Source organism: Pristiophorus japonicus, chromosome 5 (genome assembly GCF_044704955.1).
Source record: "Pristiophorus japonicus isolate sPriJap1 chromosome 5, sPriJap1.hap1, whole genome shotgun sequence".
In the NCBI taxonomy this organism is placed as follows: domain Eukaryota; kingdom Metazoa; phylum Chordata; class Chondrichthyes; family Pristiophoridae; genus Pristiophorus; species Pristiophorus japonicus.
In genome coordinates this window covers 64,134,630-64,154,276 of record NC_091981.1, presented here as the reverse complement: position 1 = coordinate 64,154,276, position 19,647 = coordinate 64,134,630, and the positions used below count along the sequence as shown (strand labels likewise).

Below are 19,647 nucleotides of genomic sequence, written 5' to 3'. Positions count from 1 at the left end.
TCTTCACATCTCTATAGAAGCTTTTGCAGTCAGTTTTTATGTTCCCAGCAAGTTTCCTCTCATACTCTATGTCTCACTTCTTATTTCTAAATTTTCTGCATTTTGACTGTGATGTCCGCAGAGAGCAATTTGTGTAGGAGGCCTTCGTGGCCGATTCCGATGACCAACATGTCCCTTAGTGCTTCATTAATGTGGTCACCAAAATCACATGGTGCAGCCAGACTTCTTAAATGTGCAGCATACTTAGTAATTTCTTGGCCTTCAGGTGCCTGGTGTGAGGATGCTTTCTTTTGGTTTTAGTTGCTCCTGTATTAGTGTTACAAGTCCCTCATAGCTCTTGGTGGTTGTCTTCTCCGGGGCTAGTAAGTCCCTGACGAGATAATGGATGGTGGGCCCACAACTGCTAAGCAGGAAGGCCCTGCGCTTTTTCAGTTGTGTCGCCGGTGTCCCCCATCCAGGTCGTTGGCTATGAAGAAATGTTCCAATCTTTCTACAAAAGCGTCCCAATTTTCCCCATCAGTGAATTGCTGAAAGTTGCTGAGATTCGACATGCTGAGTGTGTAGTTCGTGACCTCGTTGCAAGTTATTGTGTATGTAGGCACCTTTGGTAATGACTCCACGAGGCAGGGTATGGTACTTAAATTGTGTAGACTGTAGTCCTTTATTTGCAGCTCCTCGAGTGAGGACACCAAGAGGTGAGCTCCCTTTTATTCTGGGTTACCTGCAGTGTGCAGGTAATCCTTAGGTCTCCAGCAGCAGCACCCTCTGGTGTACAGATATGATGTGTACAGTGTAAGGTACAATCAGTGTTACACACATCATATAACAATACAAGGATGCATACATAACACGGGGGTTCCAGCCCAGTGCAGATCAGGGACTCGCCGTTACTGCTGCAGCATATCAAGGCTCTCCGACACTCTGTCAAACAACTCAAGGATGAAAACAATCAACTAAAGGCTGCCCGGGTGACCAAGGAGGGGAAGGCGGAAGACGTGGCGATCGAGGCTCTGAGCAGGAAGACCAACCAGTTACTGGAGAACCTCCAGCAGATCACTGCTTGGGTCAGAGTGGTGGACATCTCACACTAAGCCACAGGTTCTGCGCCCACAGAGGGAAGAGGCAGTCTGGCGGCTCAACTTCTGGAACATGGCCAGACTCCGGCAGCTCAGCGACAGAGTCGAGTGCATCAAGGATGAAGTGGACCGGGTGTCTGTACAACGAGCTGGGGCCCGGGTCCGGTTCCTGCTCCCCGGGCTCCTCCAGCTCCTGCTCCCCCGGGCGCCTCCAGCTTCCTGCTCCCCCGGGCTCCTCCAGCTCCTGCTCCAGTTCCTGCTCCCCCGGGCTCCTCCAGTTCCTGCTCCCCCGGGCTCCTCCAGTTCCTGCTCCCCCAGGCTCCTCCAGCTCCTGCTCCAGTTCCTGCTCCCCCGGGCTCCTCCAGTTCCTGCTCTCCCGGGCTCCTCCAGTTCCTGCTCCCCCAGGCTCCTCCAGCTCCTGCTCCAGTTCCTGCTCCCCCAGGCTCCTCCAGTTCCTGCTCCCCTGGGCTCCTCCAGCTCCTGCTCCCCCGGGCTCCTCCAGCTCCTACTTCAGTTCCTGCTCCCCCGGGCTCCTCCAGTTCCTGCTCCTGCTCCCCCGAGCTCCCCGGCAAGCTTCCATTGGCACACACTGAACTGGAGTGAGCGTGGTAAGGCAGCGGCCGGCCTGTGCAGCAAGCCACTCGGCCGGGATAGGGGCGGCGAACATCGGGTTGTCCCTTTGGCCAGGGATGGGGACGGCGAGCACCGGAACGCGCTCGGAGGGCGAGGAACTACTGCGCATGCGCACAGCTGCCGGCACAGTTTTCGGTACAGGGTTGTAGCTATGCCCCCCACTGTGATTGCCACGCCATGCCAAGTCCTAGGACAGTCCACGGAGCGGGGAGAATAAGGAGCTACATTTTCGGCGCCGTTTTAGGAGCAGAAAGTTGGCGCACCTCGGGTAAGTGTGCTGGAAAAAAGAGGTTGGGGAGATTTGGGCCCTATGTTCCACAGGAGCAAAGAGAAAATAGCAACTCGCCTGATGCACCACTTTCTCACATAGAATTTGTCCACAGAAGCTGACACAGATGAAGAATCATTTCCTACCTGGTTGTCATGTGTATTTTGTGATGCACTATGGGCATTGTAGTTCCACAACAGCATGCTGAACATGACAACTTCCTGTTCTGATGAAAGGTCATCCACCTGGAACTCTGTTTCTCCATAGATGTTGCTTGACCTGCTGAGTATTTCCAGCATTTTCTGTTTTTATGACAATTCCATAATACCTCTTTCTCTCAAAAACAGAACTTGTCCACAGGAGCTGGAAATCCCCAACACCCAAGACTAAAGTGAAATTTACAACTCTGGGACTGAAGCAGAACTTGAAACCGAGACCACGGAAAGAGGGACAATAAATTTCTTGCAGGAATTTCTAACATTAAAGGATTAATTTTATGGGTAAGTTTAATGATTTTTGCATCAGTTATTTTATTCTTTGTTTTTCCTTTGTTACCAATACATATTCAGCCAGGTCCGAAATCCAATATGACAGCAGGAACCAGTTTGAGAAAAAAAACAGTAATGTGATTGATTCAAATTGCAACATTTGAATTGATTGCTTTTCTGTGGAATCTTTCCTGATTTATATTTCAGCAAATCATTACGGTTACATTCTTTAGTTGAAGAATCAATAAAAAAAGCATAAGTCTTGTTTTCTACTAGATAGATTTAATGTACCATCCTAATGCATCATCTGCTCCATGTGGGGCTTTTAATTGTATAGATTTGGAGGAGTAAAGCAAGCAACATCTTCAAGTTTACAGATGATTAAAACATTTAAAACAATGGGACATGGGAACAATGCCACCAATTCCAAAAACTATAACTAATTTATTGTGGGATTACTTTTTTGTGAAGTGCCTTGGGACATTTTTCTATGTTAAGTGTTGCTATATAATTGCAAGTTGTTAAGTAATTGGGCCAATAAGTGGTAGAGGCAATTCAGTATCAGTATGGAGCAAAGAGCCAACTGGAGCAGTGGTACAGTGGGCCAAAGACCACCCTAAGTGGAGGAAGTGCATCTGGGAGGGCGCCGAGCACCTCGAGTCTCATCGCCGAGAGCATGCAGAAATCCAGTGCTGCCAGCAGAAAGTGCATGCGGCAAACCAGTCCCACCCACCTTTTCCCTCAACAACTATCTGCCCCATCTGTGACAGGCACTGTGGTTCTCATATTGGACTGTTCAGCTACCTAAGGACTCATGTTTAGACTGCCTATGATGAGGTACAGTATGGTGATATGAAAAGAGATGTAGGTTGTGAAACTCCTGGTACAAGTACATAAAGTGATACTTCCTTGTCTAAAAGTCACATTAAATTTTTCATTAAAATTAGTCCATGTAGGAATTTCACCACCCGAGAGATTATAGTGAATAAATAAATCTATTATCATCAGCACCGTGCCTAGCCGTAATAAAAACACAAAACCAGCCTGCGCTAATGTTATATGTTTAAACCTTTCCATCTGGGGAAGTGACTTTTCCCTTCACTTTTTATCTGGATTGAAACTTTGAGTACAGGCATGGCTCAGTGGTAGCACTCTCGCCTGAGTCAGTAGGTTGTGGGTTCAAGTCTTGAGCACATAATATAGGCTGACACTTCAGTGGTGTTGTCATTTGGATGAAACATTAAACCATGATGCTGCATGCAGAGGTAAAAGATCCGATGGGACTACTCGGAAAGGAGCAGGGGAGTTCTTTTGGTTTCCTGGACAATATTTATCCCTCAATTAATATCACTAAAACAGATTATTGGATTATTATCACATTGGTATTGGTGAGACTTTGCTGTATGCAAATTGGCCCTTGAGAAGGTACAGAAGGTACAGAAGTTAGCAATAAAGATAACTCAAGATTTTAAGTAACAAGGTTAAAGTTGGGCCATCTCTCATTTGTAAAAGAGCAGACTTCAGGGTACATACTTGATTTTTTTAAAAAGATTATTTAAAAACTTGATTCAAAGTTGATTCAGGTAAATTGTTCAGTATGATGATTAGTCTAAATATTGGGCAACACAAGTTGTTAGGAAGTTGGGAGTTGGAGAAATAGACTTTTTTTCACCCAATGGTTAATAGAATTGACAGATTAGTTATAGGGAAAGCCATTAAAGCAGAGTATAAATGGTTCCAAGCCACAAATGGATGCGTTTCTGGAGAGAAAGGATTGAGGGATATGATGAGAAAATGCATTCATGTGTTTGATCTTTGAAAACAGAACAGCCCTTTTTGTATCTAAAGATCTTTAACTGATCAAAAAAAAATTCTGATGTCCATATCTAACCACCATTGTGGGATATGATCAATTTTTCAATGTTGTATGATTAATCATTTTGTGATTACAAATGTCAGTCCTGAGGCTTCCTTGGTGGTGCATTGAATAGATCCACTGCCTGATATGGAACTGACCCATACTGTTCAGGAAAGTACCAGGCATGAACCCGGAGTTAATTGGTTTTAGCTGGAGTGACAATAAGGGTGCTACCTTAGATCACATCATCTGAGGCTCGCAAGAGGACTATCAGCCTGGCTCTGATTGATCATCAAGACAGTTCGGTGTGCAACTACCAATGGTTGAATAATCTGTCAACATTCAGTATTCAGATGTGATGAACGGCCACCTGGGTGAGTTAGTAGAAGAATGTCAGTACTTGCACAATCTTCTCTTCTTAGGCAGTCTCTGAGTTGAGAATGACTTGCTTCCACACACTTGCACAATAGTAAACCAGAAACAGGCAGCACATTGTGTGAATTGAAAAAAAAAATCTGAGCAATTCTTTTACTTTCAAGCAAAAATACCAAAGCAACAAATTCTGCAGTCTTATTCCTTCTCTGGTACATATCTGTTCTGATGCGTCAGTCCTTGTTTCTGTGGGTGGAAGAGTCCATCACCCTTATTACGATCTCAGTTAATTTAGGAAAACAGCCCATTTTATATGGCTTATGTGCCCCAGCACATGCTTGCTATTAATCTCGATTTATTTGTGTATTGGAAATAACATGCGGGGTAACTGCTTTATTTTACTGTGAGCCAGTTCAAAATGAATCACACAGCTGCACGCTCGCATCACCACTGGTAAACGCACTCAGCTGTATTCCAGGCAATTTCCTCGTCAGAAATGGCCTTGAGCAGCAACAATTACAAAATAAATCAATGACATTACACTGTAGAACCATGGAAAAATGTATAAGAACATAAGAAATAGGAGCAGGAGAAGGCCATATGGCCCCTAGAGCCTGCTCCACCATTTAATACGATCATGGTTGATCCGATCATGGATTCGGGTCCACTTCCCTGCCCGCTCTCCATCACCCCTTATTCCCTTTTCGTTTAAGAAACTATCTATTTCTGTCTTAAATGTATTCCATGTCCCAGTTTCCACAGCTCTCTGAGGCAGCGGATTCCACAGATCCACAACCTTCAGAGAAGAAATTTCTCCTCATTTCAGTTTTAAATGGGCGGCCCTTTATTCTAAGATTATGCCCTATCAATGGAAACATCCTCTCTGCATCCACCTCGTCAAGCCCCCTCATAATCGTATATGTTTCGATAAGATCACCTCTCATTCTTCTGAATTCCAATGAGTAGAGGCCCAACCTACTCAACCTTTCCTCATGTCAACCCCCTCATCTCTGGAATCAACCTTGTAAATCTCTGAACTGTTTCCAAATCAAGTATATCCTTTCGTAAAAATGGAAACCAAAACTGCATGCAGTATTCCAGGTGTGGCCTCACTAATACCATGTACAATTGTAGCAAGACTTCCCTGCTTTTATACTCCATCCCCTTTTGTTTCATGCACAAGTACCCCCAGGTCCCGCTGTACTGCAGCACTTTGCAATCTTTCTTCATTTAAATATTAACTTGCTCTTTAATTTTTTTCTGCCAAAGTGCATGACCTCACATTTTCCAACATTATACTCCGTCTGCCAAATTTCTGCCCACTCACTTAGCCTATCTATTCCGGGATGGCAGGACTGACATATGAAGAAAGACTGGATCAACTAGGCCAATATTCACTGGAATTTAGAAGAATGAGAGGGGATCGCATAGAAACATATAACATTCTGACGGGACTGGACAGGTTAGATGCAGGAAGAATGTTCCCGATGTTGGGCAAGTCCAGAACCAGGGGTCACAGTCTAAGGATAAGGGGTAAGCCATTTAGGACCGAGATGAGGAGAAACTTCTTCACTCAGAGAATTGTGAACCTGTGGAATTCTCTACCACAGAAAGTTGTTGAGGCCAGTTCGTTAGATATATTCAAAAGGGAGTTAGATGTGGCCCTTACGGCTAAAGGGATCAAGGGGTATGGAAAGAAAGCAGGAACGGGGTATTGAAGTTGCATGATCAGCCATGATCATATTGAATGGTGGTGCAGGCTCGAAGGGCCAAATGGCCTACGCCTGCACCTATTTTCTATGTTTCTATGTCCTATGTTCACAACAAACTAAAACTAAGCCATACAAAAATCCTACCCAAGCATCTTGCAACTAGAATAAACTAAATAAAAGCTATTGATTATCATGTTTCTTCCTTTGTTTGCCACTGAAAAAGAGAGAGCAGTTATCTTTAATAGTTGATCTTTTGGGGCTATCCTGCTAGGAAAGCAATTGTTGGCTCATAATTAACACCTATAAGACGAAAGGGCACTTTTGGCATGAAGACTTTCCAATAGCTGCTAATCTTTTGTTCGTTTGTTTGAACCACGTGTTCAAGTTACTGGGGTGGAACGAACGCCATGCAGCTTGTGTGCCTGTCATGTATGTAACCATCATGCAACGGTAATCTTCATGTAACTGTAACCTTCATGCAACTTCTGTACACTGTACTTATACCCTAGAAATACACACCCTGACCACAGGGGGTGAGCTTGTGGGAGACACTCCTCACCTGGGTTTCCAGGTATAAAAGGGGAGGTCCCACCCAGGGTCAGCACTCCTTGGTCCTGGGAATAAAGGTTAAGGTCACGTAGTGACTGTGTCTGCAGTACATGCCTCGTGTGAGTTTGTAGTAAGGTGCAGGAACACCACATTTGACGCTGAGAAACGGGAATCACCGAACCACAAGGATGGCAACCGGTAGCACAGAGGAACGTTACTGTGTGGGTGAGGACTGGGATGACTTCGTGGAAAGACTCCAGCAGAGCTTTGTCATGAAGGATTGGCTGGGAGCGACAGCGGCTGACAAGCGGAGGACGCATCTACTGACCAGCTGCGGACCACAGACGTATGTGTTGATGAAAGACCTGCTCGCACCCCAAAAGCCAGCGGACAAGTCCTTTGAAGAGCTCAGCCAGCTGATCAGTGAGCATCTCAAGCCGGCGAGTAGTGTACACATGGCCCGGCACCGGTTCTACACACACCGGCGTCGGGAGGGACAATACATCTCGGACTTCATTGCGGACTTGCGGCGCTTGGCAGGGGAGAGATGTTAATGGACTTTTTCATTGAGGGCATTAATCATGCTGGGATTTTCAGGAAGCTCATAGAGGCCAAGGACTTGACTTTAGAAGGGGTGGCATTGATAGCTCAGACCTTCATGGCAGGGGAAGAGAAGACCATGCTAATTTACACGCGCAGCCCTGGTCCCAACATGGCGATGGACCAGGGAGTTAACATTGTGAACGCGGCTAGGGACCCCGCAGACAGGCAAGGGCATTTCAAAACTGCCCAGGCAGCAACAGACTCTAGGATGGGCCCGCAACAGGGACAATGGAAAGGGGATCGGCAATTCACGCCATCTCGAGGAACAATGCGTCCCACGATGGGACCATTAACACCCACCATCAGAGTGCTTAGAAACAACCAAATGGGCAATCAGAGAGGAATGCCTGGTAACAATCCTTTTGTTAACTACAATCTCAGCTCATGCTGGAGATGCGGGGGTAGACATACTGCGAAAAGCTGCAGGTTCCAGCAATATACCTGTAGGATTTGTAACATCAGTGGACACTTGGCCAGGATGTGCAAAAAGGCTGTGGCGAGGCTAATCTGCGAGACAGAGGAACCAGATGAGGGGTCTGCAATGCAGGATGATGCCTGGGGAAAAGCCATGGATGCTGAAGTTCAGCGGGTTCACGTGGCTGACGTCCACAGCTCACACACTAAAACGCCACCCATGATGATGAAAGTTTTATTGAATGGCATCCCGGTGCGCATGGAGCTGGATACGGGAGCTAGCCAGTCACTTATGAGCGCCCAACAATTTGAGAGACTATGGCCACACAGAGCTAGCAGGCCCAAACTGGAATGCATTGACACGCAGCTACGGACGTACACCAAAGAGATCATCCCATTGCTAGGCAGTGCAAACTTGGTGGTAACACATAATGGATCACAGAACCGGCTGCCACTCTGGATCGTCCCGGGAAATGGCCCTGCGCTCTTGGGGAGGAGTTGGCTAGCCGAGATTAATTGGAACTGGGGGGGATGTGCACACCATTTCATCAGTGGAGCGAAGTTCATGCTCACAGGTCCTACAAAAATTCGGGTCACTGTTTCAACCCGGTGTCGGAACGTTCAAGGGCACTAAAGTAGTGATACGCATCACTCCGGATGCCAGACCAGTGCACCACAAAGCCAGAGCAGTGCCGTATGTGATGCTTGAGAAAATTGAAAGTGAATTGGACAGGCTGCTCAGAGAGGGCATAATTTCGGCAGTTGTATTCAGTGACTGGGCAAGTCCCATCGTTCCTGTCCTTAAAGCAGATGGCTCGGTCAGTATTTGTGGCGACTACAACCGAACTCGGCCACCATCAACCGAGTGTCGCTGCAAGATCAATACCCGCTCCTGAGAGCGGAGGACCTTTTTGCCACGCTGGCAGGTGGCAAGCTGTTCACGAAGCTGGACCTCACTTCGGCCTACATGACTCAGGAACTGGCTGAAGAATCCAAGCTTCTGACCACCATCATGACGCACAAGGGATTATTTATCTACAACAGGTGTCCGTTTGGCATTCGTTCGGCGGCAGCTATCTTTCAGCGGAACATGGAAAGCTTACTCAAGTCCATTCCTGGAACAATCGTATTCTAAGACGACATCCTTCTAACGGGTTGAGACACCGAGGAACACCTCCACAACCTGGAGGGGGTGCTACGTCTACTGGACCGGGTAGGCTTGCGGCTGAAAAAGGCCAAGTGTGTGTTTTTGGCCCCAGAGATCGAGTTTTTGGGCAGGAGGGTTGCCATAGACGTGATCCGGCCCACTGAATCAAAAACGGAGGCGATCCGCCGGGCGCCCAGGCCCGGCAACATGTCAGAGTTGTGATCATTCTTGGGACTTTTGAACTATTTCGGGAACTTTCTGCCGAACTTAAGCACATTGTTGGAGCCGTTACATATGCTCCTGCGTAAAGGTTGTGAATGGCTTTGGGGGGACTGTCAAGAACGGGCTTTCAATAAGGCGAGGAACCTGCTGTGTTCTAACTATTGACTTTGTATGACCCCTGTAAAAAACTGGTTTTAATGTGCGACGCATCGTCCTACGGGGTTGGGTGTTGATTACAGCAGGTTAATGACGACGGCCGATTCCAACCGGTGGCTTCTGCCTCCAGGTCACTCTCCCAGGCAGAGCGTGGATAGGGCATGGTCGAAAAGGAAGCACTCGCTTGTGTTTACGGTGTGAAAAAGATGCACCAGTACCTTTTCGGTAGACGGTTCGAGCTAGAGACGGACCACAAGCCGTTAACATCCCTGTTGTCTGACAGCAAGGCTGTCAATGCCAATGCGTCAGCTTGCTTACAGCAATGGACCCTCACACTGGCTACGTATGACTACACCATACGGCATCGGCCAGGCACCGAAAATTGCGCTGACGCGCTCAGCAGGCTCCCACTGACCACCACTGAGGGGGCAGCGGAGAAAAGCGCTGAGATGGTCATGGCCATTGAGGCTTTTGACACCGCAGGCTCCCCCATCACAGCCCGCCAGATCAAACTCTGGACCAAGACAGATCCCCTCCTATCCATGATAAAAAAATGTGTTCTGACTGGGGACTGGGGACTGGGCGCCCGCACACACGGCGTGCCCCGAGGAGGTCAGTCCGTTTCAGAGACGGATGGATGAGCTCTCCATCCAAGCCGACTGCCTGCTATGGGGCAGCCGGGTAGTCATGCCCCAGAAAGGAAGGGAAGCGTTCATCAGGGAACTCCACAGCGAGTACCCTGGCATCGTGTCAATGAAGTCCATTGCCCGGTCACATGTATGGTGGTCGGGGATTGACTCAGACCTGGAACACTGGGTTCACAGGTGCACGACGTGTACCCAGCTGGGCAATGCCCCCAGGGAGGCCCCACTCAGCCCGTGGCCCTGGCCCACCAGGCCATGGTCACGTATTCACGTAGATATGCGGGCCTGTTCATGGGGAAAATGTTCCTGATCGTTGTCGATGCATACTAGAAATGGATCGAGTGCATCATATTGAACTCGTGCCTGACATCCATCACCGTGGAGAGTCTGCGTACGGTTTTCGAGACCCACGGCTTGCCGGGCATCCTGGTCAGCGACAATGGCCCGTGCTTCACCAGCCATGAATTCCAGGAATTTATGTCGGGCAATGGTATTAAACACGTCCGGACAGCGCCGTTCAAGCCGGCTTCCAATGGCCAGGTGGAACGTGCGGTCCAAGTCATAAAATAGGGCATGCTACGCATCCAAGGACCCTCCCTTCAGTACCGTCTATTGCGCCTCCTGCTGGCCTACAGGTCCCGCCCGCACTCGCTCACGGGAGTCCACCAGCGGAACTCCTCATGAAACGCACGCTCAAGACACGGCTGTCCCTCATTCACCCAGCCCTGGCAGACATTGTTGAGGGCAAGCGCCAGTCCCAAACCGAGTTCCATGATCGAAACTCAAGGGGGAGGTGTATAGAAATGGATGACCCGGTATTTGTTCTTAACCATGCTTTGGGACCCAAGTTGCTTGAGGGCACAGTAATTGGCAAAGAAGGGAATAGGGTCATAGTGGTCAGACTAAACAATGGGCAGATATGCCGCAAACACTTGGACCAAGTAAAGAAAAGGTTCAGCATAGACACGGAGGAACCTGAAGAGCATGAGATGTCACCCACATCACTGCCAGTGGATGAGCAACGAGGACAATCCACAGCATGCACAGTCCCTGCGGCCAGCCCGGACAGGCCGGAATCACCTCAGGTGACAGAGACGCATGCCGAGGCTCAGCCACCAGAGCCACAACTGCGGCGTTCCACGAGAGAGCGTCGACCACCTGAAAGACTTAACGTTTGACACAAAAAGACGTAAGGGGGGAGGTGATGTCATGTATGTAACCATCATGCAACGGTAATCTTAATGTAACTGTAACCTTCATGCAACTCCTGTACACTGTACTTATACCCTAGAAATGCACACCCTGACCACAAGGGGTGAACTTGTGGGAGACATTCCTCACCTGGGTTTCCGGGTATAAAAGGGGAGGTCCTACCCAGGGTCAGGACTCCTTGGTCCTGGGAATAAAAGTTAAGGTCATGTAGTGACTGTGTCTGCAGTACATGCCTCGTGTGAGTTTGTAGTACGGTGCAGGGACACCACAGTGCCCGTGCCTATTTTCTATGTTTCTCCTATTTTCTATGTTTCTATAGATGAGGTCCTTACTGCTAGGGGGATCAAGGGGTATGGCGAGAAAGCAGGAATGGGGTACTGAAGTTGAATGTTCAGCCATGAACTCATTGAATGGCGGTGCAGGCTAGAAGGGCCGAATGGCCTACTCCTGCACCTATTTTCTATGTTTCTATGTTTCTGTGTCAAAGATTTGCAAGACACATTAAACGGTCTCTGAAAAAGGACCCTTTGGGACCGATAATATGGTTTGTGGAACTTGAAAGCTGTTATGCATTGCCTCATGTTATCAGTCACTGTCTCATTGACACAGTGCTGATAATATGTGTCCCAGCATTTTGAGCATGTCTTAGTAAGGCTCTGAATTTTATTTAAATTAGGACAAAGTCCCATAATATGACTGGAGCACCTGAGCAGCGCTCCAGGCACTTAGCACCCATTTGAAATATGCCCATTCACTGCACACGTATTGTTAAGTTTCAGTTCATAGGAAGTGTGGGCCTGTCTATGGAAGCTGCTTTTTGTGGTGAACACAGGTAAAAAGTATTGAGAAAGGGCCCAAATACTAACAGATAACTCAGATGTGCCTTTAAAACATTTTCTTATTTAGTGGTTTGTTATTTATATTTCCTCTTGGAAATAATTGGATTAGGACCTGCAAGACCTCAAAAGTGTAGTGGAAGGGAGAGAACAATAATTTGGGAAAAAAATTTAAGTGCTATGTGCCCTCATCAAAAACAAAATTCCTTATGAGCCACTATCCTTCAGAAAATTACATACAATAGGGAATATTCAGCACTCCCATGCTCCCAGTGTTGTCATCATCATTATAGGCGGTCCCTCAAACGAGGATGACTTGCTTCCACATGAGTTCACAGATGTTTCAATAAAGGACCCGATGTTCCAGTCCTGAACTCCAATTGAGGGGGTGGAAGATGCCTGTGCGTGGATTTTTTTAATGTGTGGTGACCGTTGCACATCAGCCACCATATGCTTGACAGAGCTAGGCCTTTATCCAGAGGCAAGAGTTAACCAGGACGACTGGAGACCTGCTCTGCTGCATGGACCTAGTGCGCACACATATCGCAGTGTAGACAGGCCCGTGCTGCCCCGGGCCCTCGGCTCTTCTGGGCCCCATACCCTCATTCGCCGCACCTCCGCCACAATTTCTCGCTGCACCTCCGCCACGGTCCCTCACCGCTCCTCCGCCACAAAACATTCGCAGAACCTTCGCCACGATCACCCACCAAATCTCAGCCACGATCCCTCATCGCTCCTCCACCCCGATCACTCGTCACATGTCCAGTATTGTACCCCTATCTACTATGCATGTTTTTTTCAAGTGTAAACTCACCTGTGGGGCTGATGAATTAATTGTATGATATCATGACATGAATGTAGACTGTTAACAATGTACTGGGTGAAGGTCAAGCAATAATTACCGTTCAGTTGCAATGCTAGAAACTAGATTCCTTCACAACATTGCAATACATTGGAAAAGATACAGGGTTGTATGTGTAAATGCTTCTATTTGTGGCATACAGCTATTTGCAAAATTGCTACATCTTTTTTTTCTAATTTGCTCCCTCTGAATCTCATACAGGTGCAAAGAGGTGAAGTGTCTGTATTCATAATTATTAGACTGCACTATTGTAATAATTGGGTACTAATCCGAGGTGATGATTAGATCCTGTTATAAGCTGTTACTTTTCAGATACCTTGCTTGTACAGTTTTAGCTTTATTTTTTTCCCCCAGATTTTGTTTGCTCCTCACCTTAAGGTTGTGACTTGTGCTGTAATACAGTTTTACAGGTGGTAACTGCGTTCCGGTAACTCATGCTATTCTTCATCACGCAGAGCTTTCTGAAGGAAATTAATTGCATGTTTATTTTGAAGTAGTTGAGTTTTCTAATGTAATGATTGCAAGTGCCATGGCATAGATCAGGGATTAGATCAATGGTTGAAAGAATGGGACTACAAGATGGTAAAAATGCACAATCTGATTTAATTTCAACAATAAGACAAAAATATCTTAGTTATATGGAAACAAGAAAGTATAGCATAAGAACAGAAAAAAAAGACACGGAAAATAATCTCAGGACACTTCAAATGACTGGAAAAGTGCACCAAAAGTATCAAAAATTAAATGCTCCTGAGGCCAAACCCCCAGAACCACCCCCCCCCCCGAAAATAAATGTTGCACTACCAGAGCTCATTCATAAATTTCTAAATTAATCACTGCAAGAATTACTCTCTTGTGTACTTCAATTTTTTTTTCTTAGAATACAACTGATGGAATACTGGGTATAGCTGCAGCTTAAGTCGTGACAAGTTCATGTCCGACTGCACTCCCATTGTGCCTACTTTTTTTATATGACATACCCAAGGCCATTGCGTTTTTGTTTTCACAGAAAACAAAATGAATTGCAGAATGTGATTCCAAAACATCAATAAAAATCCTGAAATCCAATGTGAGAAAAATAAATGTAACTTACTCATTCACCGTAAAATATTGGTTTTGGTGATAGGCCTTTATGCAGAACTGTTTTTCTGTTATATGCTTTTTATTTGTAAGTTGTCAGCTTTTCCGAGTTTGGTAGAGTGGCGTTTATGCTGTTGCCTCTAGCATAAACTAAAATCCAGACTGGGATTTCTTTTACCAGTACCCAGCTTGTTAAACCTAACTGAGCCGTTGTTGTTGAATTATTGGTCCCTCTGGATCTGATTCAGGCGCAAAGAGGTGAAGTGTCTGTGTTTAGAATATCAGACTGCACTCTTGTAATAATTGGGTGATAATCATTGTAAGCTCTGCTTAAATACACCAGCAGTTGCCGATTGTTATTTTGAACTGGATTTAAATAATAATAGTTCAGCAAATATAGATTATTCATGAGCAATATTCCCTATGTTTGTACTTATTCATCCAAAACTGCTGCCCATATCCTATGTCACATCAAGTCCCATTCACCCATCACCAATGTTTTCTCTGATTTTTTTTTTGTACTGAGCTAGCCATGAACTCCTTTGATCATGACCATTTTGTCCATGGGCAAATTTTACAACGATAGCAACCACTTAAAAGCATATCTACAATAATGCCATATTGCCACCTTACTGTCTCACATCATAAGGCAATCAGATATATTCTTAAAAATTATGAAATCAATTGCCCTTTTTTGGTTTATAAACCTCAATAGTGGTTTTCTTTAATCTCTAACAGGGTACAGCTCTTATAAAAAAAAACGGCATTACACGTGTCTCATGTTAGAATTTGCTCTGTTGGGTGTCCCATCAATGTTAATCATAACATCTCGAGGTCAGTGTCCGATTAGGAAATGCTAATATTGGAGATTAGTCAGGACAATGGGGGAGTAGGAAGAAGCAGATGAGTCAGCAACAGCCCATGTGAGGTGTTAACAGCAGATTGGCCAGAACAATAGAGGCACTGAAGCTAACACATAGCAGTTATTAGCAAAGTCACATTCTACCTCTCCTCGCACATCCCATTCTACCTCGCCTTGCACATCCCATTCTACTCCTCCTCTCTCATCCTATTCTACCCCTCCCCTCACATCCCATTCTACCTCTCCTCTGCTACTATCCTGCTCACTATTTACTACATTGCCAAGTTATGCAGAGAGGCAGAGGGAAGTAAAATGGGGGCAGAAGCAAAAGCGAGAAAGGAGATAAGGAAAAGTGGAGGGCAGAGAAATCAAAGGCAAAAACCACATTACAACATAATTCTAAAAGGACAAAGAGTGTTAAAAAAACAAGCCTGAAGGCTGTGTCTCACTGTGAGGAGCATTCGTAATAAGGTGGATGAATTAACTATGCAGATAGCCCTTTAACGGATATGATGTAATTGGGATTACGGAGACATGGCCCCAGGGTGACCAAGGCTGGGAACTCAACATCCAGGGGTAGTCAATACTCAGGAAGGATAGACAGAAAGGAAAAGGAGGTGGGGTAACGTTACTGGTTAAAGAGGAGATTAACGCAATAGTAAGGAGGGACATTAGCTTGGATGATGTGGAATCTGTATGGGTAGAGCTGCAGAACACCAAAGGGCAGAAAACGCTAGTGGGAGTTGTGTACAGACCACCAAACAGTAGTAATGAGGTTGGGGATGGCAACAAACAGGAAATTAGGGATGCGTGCAATAAAGGTATAGCAGTTATTATGGATGACTTTAATCTACATATAGATTGGGCTAACCAAACTGGTAGCAATACAGTGGAGGCGGATTTCCTGGAGTGTATAAGGGATGGTTTTCTAGACCAAAATGTCAAGGAACCAACTAGAGAGCTGGCCATCCTAGACTGTGTAACGAAAGGGGATTAATTAGCAATCTTGTTGTGCAAGGCCCCTTGGGGAAGAGTGACCATAATATGGTAGAATTCTTCATTAAGTTGGATAGTGACACAGTTAATTCAGAGACTAGAGTTCTGAACTTAAAGAACAGTAACTTCAGTGGTATGAGACGTGAATTGGCGAATAGAGACTGGCGAATGATACTTAAAGGGTTGATAGTGGATAGGCAATGGCAGACATTTAAAAATCACAAGGATGAACTTCAACAATTGTACATCCCTGTCTGGGGTAAAAATAAAACGGGGACGGTGACTCAACCATGGCTAACAAGGGAAATTAGAGATAGTATTAAATCCAAGGAAGAGGCATATAAATTGGCCAGAAAAAACAGCAAACCTGAGGATTGAAAGAAATTTAGAATTCAGCAGAGGAGGACTAAGGGTTTAATTAGGAGGGGGAAAAGAGAGTATGAGAGTAAGCTTGCAGGGAACATAAAAACTGACTGCAAAAGCTTCTTATAGATATGTGAAGGGAAAAAGATTAGTGAAGACAAATGTAGGTCTTGCAGTCAGAATCAGGTGAATTTATAATGGGGAACAAAGAAATGACAGACCATTGAACAAATAGTTTGGTTCTGTCTTCACTAAGGAAGACACAAATACTAGTGGACAGAGGGTCTATTGAGGAGGAGGAACTAAAGGAAATCCTTATTAGTCAGGAAATGGTGTTAGTGAAATTGATGGGATTGATGGCCGATAAATCCCCAGGGCCTGATAGTCTACATCGAAGAGTACTTAAGGAAGTGGCCCTAGAAATAGTGGATGCATTGGTGGTTATTTTCCAACATTCTATAGACTCTGGATCAATTGGAAGGTAGCTAATGTAACCCCACTTTTTTTTAAAAAAAGAGGGAGAGAGAAAACAGGAAATTATAGACCGGTTAGCCTGACATCGATAGTGGAGAAAATGTTGGAATCAATTATTAAGGATGAAATAGCAGTGCATTTGGAAAGCAGTGACAGGATCGGTCCAAGTCAGCATGAATTTATGAAAGGGAAATCATGCTTGACAAATCTTCTAGAATTTTTTGAGGATGTAACAAGTAGAGTGGACAAGGGAGAACCAGGGATGTGGTGTATTTGGACTTTCAAAAGGCTTTTGACAAGGTCCCAACAAGAGATCAGTGTGCAAAAGTAAAGCACATGGTATTGGGGGTAATGCATTGACGTGGATAGAGAACTGGTTGGCAGACAGGAAGCGAAGAGTAGGAATAAACAGGTACTTTTCAGAATGGCAGGCAATGACTAATGGGGTACCGCAAGATTCAATGCTGGGATCCCAGCTATTTACAATATACATTAATGATTTTGATGAAGGAATTGAATGTATTATCTCCAAGTTTGCAGATGACACTAAGCTGGGTGGCAGTGTGAGCTGTGAGGAGGATGCTAAGAGGCTGCAGGGGGACTTGGACAGGTTAGGTGAATGGCAGATGCAGTATAATGTAGATAAATATGAGGTTATCCACTTTGCTGGCAAAAACAGAAAGGCAGATTATTATCTGAATGGTGACAGATTTGGCAACGAGACCTGGGTGTCATGGTACATCAGTCATTGAAAGGTGGCATGCAGGTACACCAGGCAGTGAAGAAGGCAAATGGCATGTTGGCCTTCAGTGAAAGGATTTGAGTACAGGAGCAGAGAGGTCTTACTGCAGTTGTACAGGGCCTTAGTGAAACACATTCTTGCTATTGAGGGAGTGTAGTGAAGGTTCACCAGACTGATTCCCGGGATGGCAGGACTGACATATGAAGAAAGACTGGATCGACTAGGCTTATATTCACTGTAATTTGGAAGAATGAGAGTGGATCTCATAGAAACATAGAAAACAGGTTAGATGTAGGAAGAATGTTCCCAATGTTGGGGAAGTCCAGAACCAGGGGTCACAGTCTAAGGATAGGGGGTAAGCCATTTAGGACCAAGATGAGGAAAAACGTCTTCACTCAGAGAATTGTGAACCTGTGGAATTCTCTACCACAGAAAGTTGTTGAGACCAGTTCGTTAGATATATTCAAAAGGGAGTTAGATGTGGCCCTTACTAAGGCCCTTTAGATGTGGCTAAAGGGATCAAGGGGTATGGAGGGAAAGCAGGAATGAGGTACTGAAGTTGCATGATCAGCCATGATCATATTGAATAGTGGTGCAGGCCCGAAGGGCCAAATGGCCTACTCCTGCACCTATTTTCTATGTTTTTATGTTTTGTATCAGCTGCAAAATTCAAAATTGTACTCCCTATATCCAAGTCCAGATCATATAACAAGTAAAGCAATGGTCCTAATACCAACCCCTGCGGGTCTCCACCGCATTCTTCTCTCCGTCAGAAAAACGTCTGTTCATCATCACTCTCTACCTCCTATCCTGTAGCCAATTATGTACCCAAGTTACCACCATCCCTTTTATCATGTGCTTCTATTTTCTGAATAATTCTGTTGTGCGGTACCTCATCAAATGCCTTTTGAAAGTACATATATACATCTACTACACTGCCTTCATCAACCCTCTCTGTTACTTCATCAAAGAAGTAAATCAGGTTAGTCAGACACAATTTGCCTTTAACAAATCCATGCTGGCTGTCCCTTATTAATCCATTTGAATCGCAGGAGCCTCATCCCCCAAACAAAAAGACTGGATATTGTTGGTGGAAGGAAAATACTCGATGAACCAAATAACTTGTTCTGTTAAGTTTTCTTATTATTACAGCAGATATTAGCAATAACTTTGTTTCCAAATTTGTTGGGAGGTGGTGAGAAACTCATGCCTCACGCCTTTAGTACCCTCAATTAACTCTTGAGTTATACCACCACTTTTTCATGAAGTGCACCCAAAACCACTTTCCATGGGAGCAAAAACGCTTGTAGAAGAACTGTGGCCTAATTTGAGATTTAAAAAGTTCTTTCTTCCCCCTCCCACCTTGGTATTGTTCAGCTTTAACCAGACACTCATCATTCACATCAACATTTCCAGTCATCTTGGGTTATACATCCACGGCTCACCTTTGTCTACATTACACCGCATGAATTGAAAAGTTAAACAGAAATAAAATCTCTGAAGAAGTTCACTAAGACACTCACTGTCTAGAGATCAGGAAAGTTCTGAAACATTGAGGGGCGATCCGTTTGTCCACCTTTCGCAAAGCTGCAACACATCGCTGTCTTCCCCTTGGCTTTAGTTTCAAAAACGTTGGACATTTTTAAGGCTTTAAAAAAAACCTTTGGAAGTGAACATTTGTTTACTTAAAAATAAACATTTATATTAAATAAATATACAATTGTTAAATGTGTGAATTTTAATTTTTTTTAAGTTGACCTAAAACATAAATATATACCAGCAAGCAGTATATTGCATATCTCCCTTCTTCCTGGTTTGCAGTGCTTGGGAAAGTAGGAATAGCCGCTTATTATGGGCTAAAGGCTTGATGGAAAAGGCAGATGTAAAAGTAGCAGCCTCCAGCAGAGAATTCCCCTATCCCCATCCCATCCCCATCATCTGAGTAGTCCAGCTGTGTTTGGCTGTGAATTCCTGATGGTTTCGGGTGACCGTGTTTGTTGGAGCAACCCCAGTTAATGCTGATGTCATTTTCTGCAGTGAGGTTCGGTGTATTCTGTGCCCATAAAAGGAACGTGTTT

General features: G+C 45.2%; 1 protein-coding gene across 8 annotated transcripts in view; it reads left to right on the top strand.

Moving 5' to 3' along the window:
- atxn1a (ataxin 1a) overlaps positions 1-19,647 on the top strand; it is a 399,635-nt gene that overhangs the window by 142,046 nt on the left and 237,942 nt on the right. For 6 of the 8 annotated variants that reach the window (XM_070880691.1, XM_070880690.1, XM_070880682.1 and 3 more), the window contains one exon: positions 2,325-2,477. The exons of the other annotated variants lie outside the window; for them this stretch is intronic. The gene's annotated coding sequence lies outside the window, so the exon portion shown is untranslated. The remainder of the gene's footprint in view (positions 1-2,324; positions 2,478-19,647) is intronic. 8 annotated transcript variants of the gene reach the window in all.